Source organism: Macrobrachium rosenbergii, chromosome 48, assembly GCF_040412425.1.
Source record: "Macrobrachium rosenbergii isolate ZJJX-2024 chromosome 48, ASM4041242v1, whole genome shotgun sequence".
Taxonomy (NCBI): domain Eukaryota; kingdom Metazoa; phylum Arthropoda; class Malacostraca; order Decapoda; family Palaemonidae; genus Macrobrachium; species Macrobrachium rosenbergii.
This window is the reverse complement of record NC_089788.1, coordinates 27,008,975-27,021,474: the sequence shown is the minus strand read 5'-3', so window position 1 is coordinate 27,021,474 and position 12,500 is coordinate 27,008,975. Positions and strand designations below refer to the sequence as shown.

The 12,500-nt window shown below is 37.0% G+C and overlaps 1 protein-coding gene across 3 annotated transcripts in view; it reads right to left on the bottom strand.

Annotated features, from left to right (window-relative positions):
• Positions 1-12,500, bottom strand: part of LOC136831315 (heme-binding protein 2-like) — a 44,560-nt gene that overhangs the window by 31,206 nt on the left and 854 nt on the right. The gene's annotated exons all lie outside the window — the stretch shown is intronic.

Genomic DNA, 12,500 nt, shown 5'->3' with positions numbered 1-12,500 from the left:
TTATTTATGATTTTGACACGTCAACAGTTTCATCAGCGTAATTGAATATCAAACTCGTTAATCATTTTGTTTTCAGTTGGGGTATTAGGACAACGTGTTGTCATTTATATTATGTTCCTTTAAAATGACTGTTTTCGTGAGGTAGGGATTGCAACCGCAGCGATTATACAAAAAACGATAGCACGATTATAATGAAAAGGCTTACAAAATGGCGTTACCGCCTTTCAAGGAAAATCGGCCCTTATCTAAATTATCACAATGACATAACATACACAAATGACCAATTTAGGCGTAAATCGAAAAGTGTTACTGAAACTCGCAACAAGCCGTAGCAATCTGGAGTGAGCGGGAATGGGTCACGATGAGGCTCAAAAGGGCACAGACCCATTATGACGAGAGATTTCGTCAACGCCCCTAAACAACACACTCGCTGATAACCGCGCACTTTAGTCATCCGCAATTGAGGCCAATTAGAGCCAATTAAACAATTTCATCGTACAACTGGCGTTTCTATTGTCACCGTTTCAGTGACGGCCAAAGTCAAATGTGGTTACCGATCGATGTGGACAGGGATAACAATAAAACAGGAAGTCAGACGGATGAATCAAGAGAAGAAATTGTGTCAAAACAAACAGCATTATATATGCCAGAAACAATGGCAATGGTGCACGGTACGTCAGAGTACAGTAGTATTCATTAACTGCAGCTTTATTACATTACCCTTCCGGGTACCCTCGGAACTAGGGCAAATTGAAGCTGTTAGCAAGATTTTTTCTTTTTCAGTTTGAAAAATACATACTAAAAATATTTTAAGCCTATGAAATTTGTACTCAGAGCAAGGAGTTTGTTTACGGTTTTAATATATGGAATAGAATAGAATATAGAATTTAGGCCAAAGGCCAAGCGCTGGGACTTATGAGGTCATTCAGCGCTCAGACGGAAACTACTTGTAGAAATGTTTGAAAGATGTAACAAGAAGAAAGCTTCGCAGTTGCACTATGAATCAGTTGTCAGAAGAGGGTGGAAAGTAAGATGGAAGAAAAAAGAATATGAAAATGAGGTACAGTAAAAGAAACGAAAGGGGGTTGCAGCTAAGGTCGAAGGGATGCTGCAAAGAACCTTAAGTAATACCTACAGTGCATTACATGAGGTGCTCTGAGAGTTTAACATATGAGTCTTAGAAAATATTGTGGGGAGGGCGACCAGGCCTTAATGCCATCCAGAATGTGTCATTCTTTTGCATTCCTCTATATTTCTTGCTATTATTTCATTTCTTTGTATGGGAATATGGGACACAACCCAATGCCCTTTCTGGCTCATGCACGAAGAAGAAAAGAAAAAAGAAAGCAAAGAAGAAGGGTACAGGTTAATACAGGATGAGAGAAAGGTCATCGATCGCTGATGTCAGACCTGCAAGACTCATCAGGAGGGTCACTTACCTCCGAAGTTTGAGCTACGAAAATGAATAAGCATGACTCCTGAATCTACTGATAAGTCAATATCGGGCTACTTCGAGCTGGTTGACCTATGAAAGCTACAGTGATCTAATTAGAGAGAAATTATTAATCAATGAATAATTTCCGTACATAAGCGTCGTAATAACTATGGTTGTCGATCCTGGTTTAAATAAAAATTCAATTTTTATTTAGTGACGTATAAGTACTTGTCTGCATGACTGATTCTCTATTTTCACTTTTGATCAATGTGCCTCTTGTGTTCTTATACTGCAAGTTCTCCTAGACAACGAAAAATAAACTATTTAGTCGACCGAATTCATTAAGTATGCGGCGTAATCACCAAGGCAAGTTCGATGGGTTGTTTTGTCCACATTCCAACGATATAGAAATGGGTGTATATATTACATTGATCGCCGACGGGCTAGTACTAAACACGGCGTCCCAAGGAGCTTCCACCGTGTTTAATACTAGCATCTCTAAGTAGGTGATGCATAGATAACAAGCCAAAGTAGCACCCTGAGGTCTTAGGAGTGCCTTGGGCTTTCCAGTCGGTTTTTGTCATTTGTTTTCTGATTTAATTTCATATATGAACAATCGGCAATGAAGCCAAGCATTGAGTCACTATCAGCCTTTCAGTGCTGGACAGTGAAAAGATGAGAGCTGGAGTGGTTGGTGAGCAAAACTGAAGAAAGGAACAGGAACAGAGGTAAAGCAAAAGGTTAAAAAGATGATGCAGCCAAGGTAAAGAGAGGTCTTTACCTTGCATGAAGCAATGGACCGAAGGGACTCGACAGGTAACCTCAAGTAATGTCTGTCTACAGCGCACCATGTGTGGTGTGCTGGCTGCACTAACCTCCTATGGGGATTTGATTTCTGGTGCATGTGTTGCTGACTCTGGAAAGATATCTTCACTTCATTGTTTCCTGAGAGATAATTATGTTATATTTATATATATATATATATATATATATATATATATATATATATATATATATATATATATATATATATATATATATATATATATATATATATATAATATGTCTGTGTGTATTCTATAAAAGTAATATGTTTTCTGTATTTCTGATGCATTATTTTCTATATTTCTTATGTGTTGTGAAATATAACGAGGTGGTTTTGTAGTATGTGCGTTGTTGTACAATGCTTATATATGTTTTCTTTTGCGTTTGTCATATACTGACTGTAATATCGGTGAAAATCGTGTTTGTGGGAAATGCTAAATCTCAGATTCTACCAAAAGGGTTGGCTGGTGATAAGATGTGTCTTCCTGTAGGCTTGTTTATTCAGGTGGACAAGATGTGGGTATGCGAGAGAGATCCTAGAAGCCATTTATGTTATCAGTTAAAAGGGAAATGGGTTGACAGGTTTGATATCCATGGCCAGTTCAGAGGCCTGTGTGTTTACACAAGTGTTAAGGCAGGAAACTGTCAATCATTCAGATAAGGGTACAGGCCTATGTTGCTTTCTGAGCCAGAGAATAAATTATCTCTTTATTCCTGTAAAAAAGAAATTCTGTTTATTCTATTGTAGAGAAAGAAACTCAGTTTATACTGGTTTCTTCCAGGGTGACCACTTGCTTCAAATGCCTAACTAGCAACCCATGTTTAACCTCATGGAAGATTTTAGGTAGAATATCAGTTAGTCCAGACTGAGACTCTGTGGAGGCTGGTCTCTCTCTCTCTCTCTCTCTCATATAGAAGAGTGTAAAATTGTGGTCACTCTCCCAAACATGTAAGTTTTGTGAACTATTAATAATATTTAATGTTCCCTTGGTAGAATCTGATATCAGAGAGAATATATTGTAATAGGCCTGAGGAAAAAGGAGTTGTGTAATGGTGTGCAGAGACTTGTATAAGGTAAAGTAGTATTTACTTATTTTTTTTACCATGGTAAAAAGCTGAATGTGATCTTTTAAAAAGGTAAATGTGATCTTTTCAAAAGGTGAATGTGATCTTTTAAAAAGGTGAATGTAATCTTTTTAAAAAAGGTGGATGTAATCTTTTTAAAAAGGTTATATATAATCTTTAAAGAGATTTTGCCTTAGTGAAATTATTGTGGATAAACTTTTTGTGCATTTTTACATGTTCTTGTCTTTACATTTCTTTTATGTGTTCTTGTGTTTATAATTTCACAGTGTTACCCAAGATTTTGTGTTGGTGATTTAACATTGATTTAGTTAGTACTTTATTTGTGTTGATACTTTAACACTGAATACTTATGTTGATTTCATTTCTTCAGATTTCTTTTTCAAATCTGGAGTAAATCTTAATAGTTTGAATTTTGCTTAGTTAACGTAAATTATTGATAAATGTATTTTGTGAATTAATCTTGTTTAAGAATTAATTAAATCTTACATTGTTTTCAAGCAATAGTAAATTTTTTTTTTTTAGATTGTGGACTCTACTTATAACTTTTGAACTTAGAAATAAATTTTTGTATTTAAAGTTTTAGTAGCACAGTGTTTCATTTTGACCACCAGTGAATATGGTTATTTATGTATGCGCAAGGTAAGAGATAAACATGCTCTGTTCTCCTTCATGTTTTTGAAGTGAATTAGGACCAGGGAAACAATCATAGTTGTTTGATGGAGTGATGCCCTTTCCCCTCTAGTATATTTATTGCTTCATAGTTATTATCTCCCTCATAACTTGATAACCTTAGATTGATTTTTTCAAGTGATAATCAAGTTTTAAGGAATCACTGTTACCTTTAAAGTGTTCAGTCATAATATTATTATGAGGTTTCAGGTATCTGGCTGAAGTGAGGTAAATTTTTGGATTTAATAGTTGTGTAATAACCAGGTACTAGATCACTTTGTGACAATATATATATATATATATATATATATATATATATATATATATACACATATACGTATATATAAGTATGGCGATTAAAGCGTATGGTTGGAGAAGGGTAGGTTTTCCTCATCACATGGCGGTCTCGCAACCCAACCTGCTACCTCATCCAAATATTTGTTTATGGATGTTCAATCTTTTGAAAACTTTTCTTCTGTCTTTTCTGACTAAGATAAGCTTCTTTTTTTCAAAAGATGATTCCACTATTTCACACAACACTGAATTATGCTTTTAGTGTTCTGAAAAGAAAACTATTGTGCCAGCTTTGTCTGTCCGCCCTCAGGTCTTAAAAATTACTGAGGCTAGAGGGCTGCAAATCAGTATGTTGATCATACACCTTCCAATCATCAAACACACCAAATTGCAGCCCTCTAGCCTCAGTAGTTTTTATTATTTTTAAGGTTAAAGTTAGCCATAATTGTACTTCTGGCAAGGATATAGAATAAGCCACCACCGGGCCATGGTTGAAGTTTCAAGGGCCACAGCTCATACAGCATTATACCGAGACCACTGAAAGATAGATCCAATTTCGGTGGCATTGATTATACGCTGCACTGGCAGTACAGAAAACTCGATTGCACCAAAGAAACTTTGGCACATTTTTTATTAGTTTTCTGAAAAGAAAACTATTGTGCCAGCTTTGTCTGTCCATCCGCACTTTTTCTGTCAGCCCTCAGGTTTTAAAAACTACTGAGGCTAGACGGCTGCAAATTAGTATGTTGATCATCCACCCTCCAATCATCAAACATACCAACTTGCAGCCCCCTAGCCTCACTAGTTTTTATTTTATTTAAGGTTAAATTTAGCCATAATCATGCTACAGGCAATGATATAGGACAGGCCACCAACGGTCCGTGGTTAAAGCTTCATGGGTTGCGGCTCATACAGCATTATACCGAGACCACTGAAAGATAGATCTACTTTCGGTGGCCTTGATTATATGCTGTAGCCTTTGTACAGAAAACTCGACTGCGCCGAAGAAACTTCGGCGCATTTTTTGCTTGTTTTGTTTGTTTAGAGATCGCCAAAGAAAGACGAATATGTGACAAAAATTTATGTATGCAACGTAAATATCCCAAAAGGAACTTTTTGATGGGTCTCCTCTATTGAGCATATATATACATATACTATATATATATATATATATATATATATATATATATATATATATATATATATATATATATATATATATTATAAACACACACACGTTTACTCTTCCTAGACATGTGCAACAGAATAAGTATTGGATGATGGACCTTTTAACGCAACACTTAAGAAGGTGAAGAAGAAGCCTCTGTGGTGCGGCTTTGTCCTCAAGTAGGTGAAAGAGTTTAGTGTTTACTGCTGGACCCTGCTAACTGGATAACAGCTTCCTGTTGTTCTTCGTTGGATGAGTGGGTTCCGTTCTCAGCTAGCACTCTGCTAGCCGCGAGTTCGAATCTGCGACTGGCCAGTGAAGAATAAGAGAAATTTATTTCTGGTGACAGAAATTAATTTCTCGCTAAATGTGGTTCCGATTCCACAATAAGTTGTAGGTCCCGTTGCTATAGGTAACCAGTTGGTTCTTAGCCACGTAAACTAAATCTAATCCTTCGGGCCAGCCCTAGGAGAGCTGTTAATCAGCTCAGTGGTCTGGTTAAACTAAGGTACACTTGACTTAACAGCTTCCTGTTGAAGTTCAAATGACGCCTTGGTTCCTCTTCATGGAGATGCGTGACGCCTTGATGTCAACATTTTGTAACTCCCATTGTTTGCGTAAGAAACAGTGACGCTTTGCGTATACAGAGAGAACATACCAACATCCGGTGAAGTGAGGGTATAATAAACACATGAAGTCAGTATTCTGATTTGACAAAGACACCTGCTTAGTGAATGCCACTGCAGATGAAAGGCGCAAGTTGAAGAAAAATATCATTTAATTCAACTAGAGAAACCTAATGACGGCCGGGCAATTGTCGATCGACCTCCCTTCCACTGACGAAATCCCAATTCGCATTTTCTGTCTCTGGATATTATTTGCTAGAATCTTCTTTCAAATGCCTAAAGTATCAAGTATTTATTCGATAACGACCACCTTCGATGGGATTTTTATCCATATCACTCGCATATCTTATCCAAGCGACAGATAAGCGCTCACTGAACTAATGCCTTCCAGGCAGGTTTGAACTGGTTTCAGAAACACCGAGTGAACCACGGCCACCGACTTCTTGTCCATTTGCTCCTTATTAATTGACATAATTAGTATGGTAACCCTAATTCTGTTTGGATCTCGGGTCTCGTCGTTGCCCACGCTGCTCGCATCCGATTCGGGTTTGCGAACACTGACTTTCGGGGTGAGGATACGAGTTCAACAGCCTTGATGAAATCAAAATACCTTAACTTGACTACAAATGAATGCAAACAACGTGAAACAAAAGGCCGAACTCTTTTGGTTCTAGGACATCATGCACCCGCTGCTGCTCGCATCAGACTCCAGTGGTCTATCGCGCATTTCCAAGCTATGATTTCATGAACCCAGCGCCTATATTGTAAAAGGTATAATGGTATTTTTGTATAAACTAATAACTCAAGAAAAGCAAAATGACTTCAGCAATTTCATGGGTAAAATGTGAACATACTACTTTCGTAATTCAGTAATGATGCATTCATAATGATCTTACTACAGTGAAGACAATCCAGCATTAGTATGAGTAAGACCAATACCAGTGTGTTACCGAAGAAATAATCAAAATAAAAGCAATAACAAAAATGTACCAGTCAAGATAATTTAGTGGAGGGATGTCAACAAGATAAGGCAATTATAAAATTAACCACAATTTCATAACACTGAAAAAATGTACCCATCAACGGGGTGTGAAGTAACCCACTTTGATAAAATAGGTTATATTAATTTCTCGGTTAATCTAATCAGACTAATTAAAAGATAACAGAATATAATTCTTCAGATTCCTGTCTATGTCCAATGATTAAAACTGAAGTATTCTTTTATTTAATTTAATTCAAGGTGATACGATATGAATCGAATAAAAAAATGACTGCGTATCAATACCTACCCTCTAGCAAATGTACGTAAGTACCCTTCATATATCTAAATACCCGTATGATAAAGCTGATGATGTGAACTGATAAGTTATAAACACACACATACATACACAACTCATATATATATATATATATATATATATATATATATATATATATATATATATATATATATATATATATATATATATATATATATATATATATATATATATGTGTGTGTGTGTGTGTGTGTGTGTGTGTGTGTATAAATATATTCAAATGGATATAAATACAGTGTATATACAAATATATGTATTATACAATATAAATATATATACACAGTATATATATATATATATATATATATATATATATATATATATATATATATATATATATATATATATATATATATATATATATATATGTAAATGTGTAAATAAAAGTGGAGGCTAGAGAGTGTGTCCTCCACACTCGATAGCCTCGCAACCCGACATGCCGCCTCATCCAAATATTTGTTTAAGTAGGTTCAATTTTTAAAAAATATCCTGCCTCTGTCTTTTCTGATTCATATGAGCTTCCTGCTTCCTGGAGACAATGCCACTATATTCTTCGACCTTACCGCAAAAGCGACTTAAGCTTTCTTCAGAAATCGCCGCAAAATTGAAAAGATTCCCATTACAAAGACTGATGCAACACTGCAACGAAGATCCCCTAATCGAAACCTTTCATTTCTCCCTTACCAAGTGGATGGGCGCACGCGCGCACAACCTCTAAGACACATTTACTTGTTTAACATAATCTGGTTGGTAATGCAGACATCCTATTTGAGTATTAGCATAATTAAAAAAACAGAAATAATAATAATAATAATAATAATAATAATAATAATAATAATAATAATAATAATATCCAAAGAAAGTAATTTTTCAAAGGCTCTCAGTTTCAGCCCTCACTCCTCTGACCTTTTTCAAACGAGAACTTTCGAGACGTCTTCGCCAGTAAACTACTAGAACAACAATTCTTGACGAAACGTCATCAACAAGAAGTCCTTAGCAATGCTGCAAAAGACCAACTCAATCTGGTTTTAGTCGGGTTGACAGCAGTAATGGTCAAGACTGCTTGTTAAAGACCTACTTTTAGACAGGAAGCCACCGGTTGACCAAGGCCTAAATACTCGCTTTTAATGTGAAGAGGTTTTTGAGGGCGAGCATCCTATCATGACCTGAGTCCCTCTCTATATATGGAATAAATACTGCATACTTGAGTGTGTTTACATATTCACCATGTTCCTCTTCATGGGTGGCAGACCAGTGTCAAAACGAGACTTGTCATTGCCATATTCCTTCTTCAAGTGATTGAACTCCGAACATAAAAACTCAACATCAGTCATTTATTACTGTTATATACAAGTATTAAATTCTCTTTGCAAACCCATCTCGCCCCTACTCCTGGATCTCTCTCACATAAAGTAGAGGGGCACGCACCAATATTCTTGACCCAAATTTTTCTCCGAATATTATGTTGGACCTCGATTAGTAAACACATACAGAAAGGACAGAGAAAATATAGATATAAAAAGAAGAGTAACACAAGACAAAGAAAACAGAAAATAAAATATCAGCCAAGGACAACGTGACAGCAAGCAAGCGTGACTCAATTTTCAGGATCGCCCAGGATATGAATCAGCACTCCACCGAAGAGGAAGTCGGGGGAATGTTGGGTAACACAGACAGGAATGATTGGCATGAATGAAAATGGAAGAGCTGAAGTGGAAGGAACAAGGGACGCGAAAGGATAACAGTCTGAAAGACTACACTTCTTTCATGGCCATCTCATTCATGTGTTCCATGTTCGAAGGTCAACGGGAGGGAGAATAGCCTGTTATAACGGGAGAAAACCATGATGATGACACTACAGCCATGAGGGAGAATGACACCACTAGACACACAAGCTTCCTTTTCTTTGAAGCCACTCCCTCTTCAGGGATATGATAACAGAAAAAGAAGTGTGGATAAATGTGGGACTCTTCACTCATGCACTTCTCTGGAGCCACATCCTTTTGAGGGAAATTTACTTTTTGGTGAGGTATTCAAAAAAAAGGATAAAAGACAGAAAGATCGTTAGTATTTATCCTACTAGAAACCAGTTGGGTCATAAAATTCAAGTTTTCACGGAACGTAAAGCCCGAACGTAGGTTAAGAGACAAAATTGCCAACTGAATACTGTGGAAAAAGACGAACGTACATCATACAAATATACAAGGCAGTAAGAGGTAATACACGCAAGAAAAAACTGCACACATTACACACCCCACATGTGAGCACACATTATACACACGTCACATGTGAGTAAGTATAGAAGGTGCAACGACTGAAGGGAGGGAGAGAGACGCTGAGGAGAATGAGCATCAGGGGAGATGGACGTCGAGTTGGACCTCAGGGGGTAGACTATGAAGGTCGTTGGGTATAGCGAGTACCAGATCACGGTGCCCATGAGCAAGAGCCCGCGTTGGCATAATGCCAGTTTAAACCAAAACACCATCAACGAAAGTACCCGAGACGTTAACTGGAAAGTGTTGCTGATGTCGATAAACTAAATGGATACGATGGCAGAAACCTCCGAACGCAGTTTGTTCAAAGATGGAATTAAAATCTAATTGACATTCAGTCTATCATAAATCTATATCTGTTTATCCATCTATCTATACACACACTCACACACATATATATGTGTGTGTGCTCCTTAAAATGTCTAATTTTTCTACAATCTCTGGAGTCAGTCGAAAATGAAAATACCCAAAATGCGTCTAACATTACCAACTGTATAAAACATAAATATCAGTTATGACGCTGCTACACACAATGACATCTTGATAAATGAAAAATTTTTATAAGATATAAAATGATTTTAAGATTTCAGAAATCTCGGCAAAAACAATAATGTTTGTTTCTACACTTATCTCATTTCGGTTAGTATCTCTCCCGGGGCTCATGGGGCGACGGTGTCCCGTATTTCTTGAAGGTACCCAACCCGGAAACTGATCAGAGCCAACACTGCTTAACTTCGCATATCGGACGACTACCGTACAGCAGTGTTATTTCGGTGCATGTATACACACACATATAAATATATAATATATATATCTCAACATAATTTCATCCGAATTGAAACGAGTACCAGTGCAGAAAACTAGGCAATATTAGCTGCTCTACACTGAAGGCTCATCAGTACCGCTTCTAAGCCCTTACACATATTACGCCGTTCACCTCATTTTGAACGCCCTCTAGGGTTCCTTCCTTGGATGTTGTTAGTCCTCATGTCCAGCATCGCACTTACCCTTTCAGACCTTTTTCTCCGCCTCAGACAACTGTTTCATACTGAAGCTCTCTGATCAACGCTTTCAACTCATCCTACACATTTTACTTTGCATATTTCCACACATTTCTCACCATTCTGATTCCTCTTACACCACACATATGACGCAATCAGTTAGTTTCGGCTGACTAACTTTTTTGTCATTCACATTCATGAGTGACATTTTATTTCCATCTTTCGTCACACACTTTTGTTTCTCGTTCAAATGTCGAAATTTGAGCATATATTATACGCCATACGATAAGTATGTGTTGTCACTCACTAACACGCAGCGGTCTTTCCACACACATCGTTTGACCCTTTGCACCAAAATACTTACAGAAATAAGGAAACGCTATAATTTTGTATGTAACAAATCTAGGCAAATTATATTTTGCTCTGCAAACTGAAACTCTTAAGTTATCCTGATAATTGGCAATTGGTTTAAACATTATATATATATATATATATATATATATATATATATATATATATATATATATATATATATATATATATATATATATATATATATATATATATATAAAGCAATGGAATCGTGGTCCAGAGGTTAGGAATTCTTCTTCACCAGCAAACGGCCACTGGTTCCATTAACATTGTGTTGAACTCAAGGTGGTAAAGCTCCTATGGACGCCTTGTTCAGTACCAGTCCCTAGGAGAACTACCCGTAAATCACTACCTATAGTAGTTCAACACAATGTGTGTATGCAATCCGGCCCACTCGTTAATGGAACCAGTGACCGTTTCCTGGTGAAGAAAAATTTCTAACCTCTGGACCATGATTCTACTGCTTTGTACACACACACACACACACACACACACACACACACACACACACACACACACACACATATATATATATATATATATATATATAAATTATATATGTGTATATATACATATATAGAAATTGTGTTCAGAGCTTATCAGTTTAAGCCAATTGCCGATGATCAGGATAACTTAGGAGTTTCAGTTTGCAGAGCAAAATATAATTTGCCTTTATTTGTTACGTACAGAATTATAACGTTTTCTTATTTCTAAAAATATCTCAACCTTAACAAATTATCTCACTTGTACTGCTTTATAGACACCCGTTCTATATTATTCAATCCAAAAAATTTAATACCTCCGTGCGGAGGTGGAGAAACCCTTGGAGCTCTCTACTCCAAGAAACTTGCTAACCACCAGAAGACCAACCCTCCTGGAACCTTCGATAAAAAGAAAAGGCATACTGTATACACATATCACCAGCTGTAACTATCACGTACTATTCAGGGAAAGGATGGGGATGGGGTGGGGGCAGTGTTCCAAGGGGCATATCCAAGCCATCTCCATCGACCATTCATCATGTCTCACCTACATATGGAACTTTCTTTATATCCCTTAGGTTATGGTTTCATTTCTTACTTAATCCTGCCGACTCCCAATATTCTCAACGCCTTATTCTATAAATCGACAAATCTTATGCCCTTGTAACAATACAGATCGTATTAGACTACCATATAATCTCTTTCGTATGCAACGCCAGCTTTTGATTTCCCACTCTTTTCAGCCTGCCACTGTTTAGTTTCTTCAGAGGCTTTTGTTTTTCATGGGGATCAATGAAATTTCCAGCATTCAGGGAGACGAGTGCGTGTGCCACATTGAGGCGAAGGGCACAGCGTGATGGGGGATTCAACATGCTGCCGATACGCCTTGTGTGTGCATGTAGAAGGGTGTTAATTTTGAGTTATTTTTCTACTCTGCGTTCACAACGATT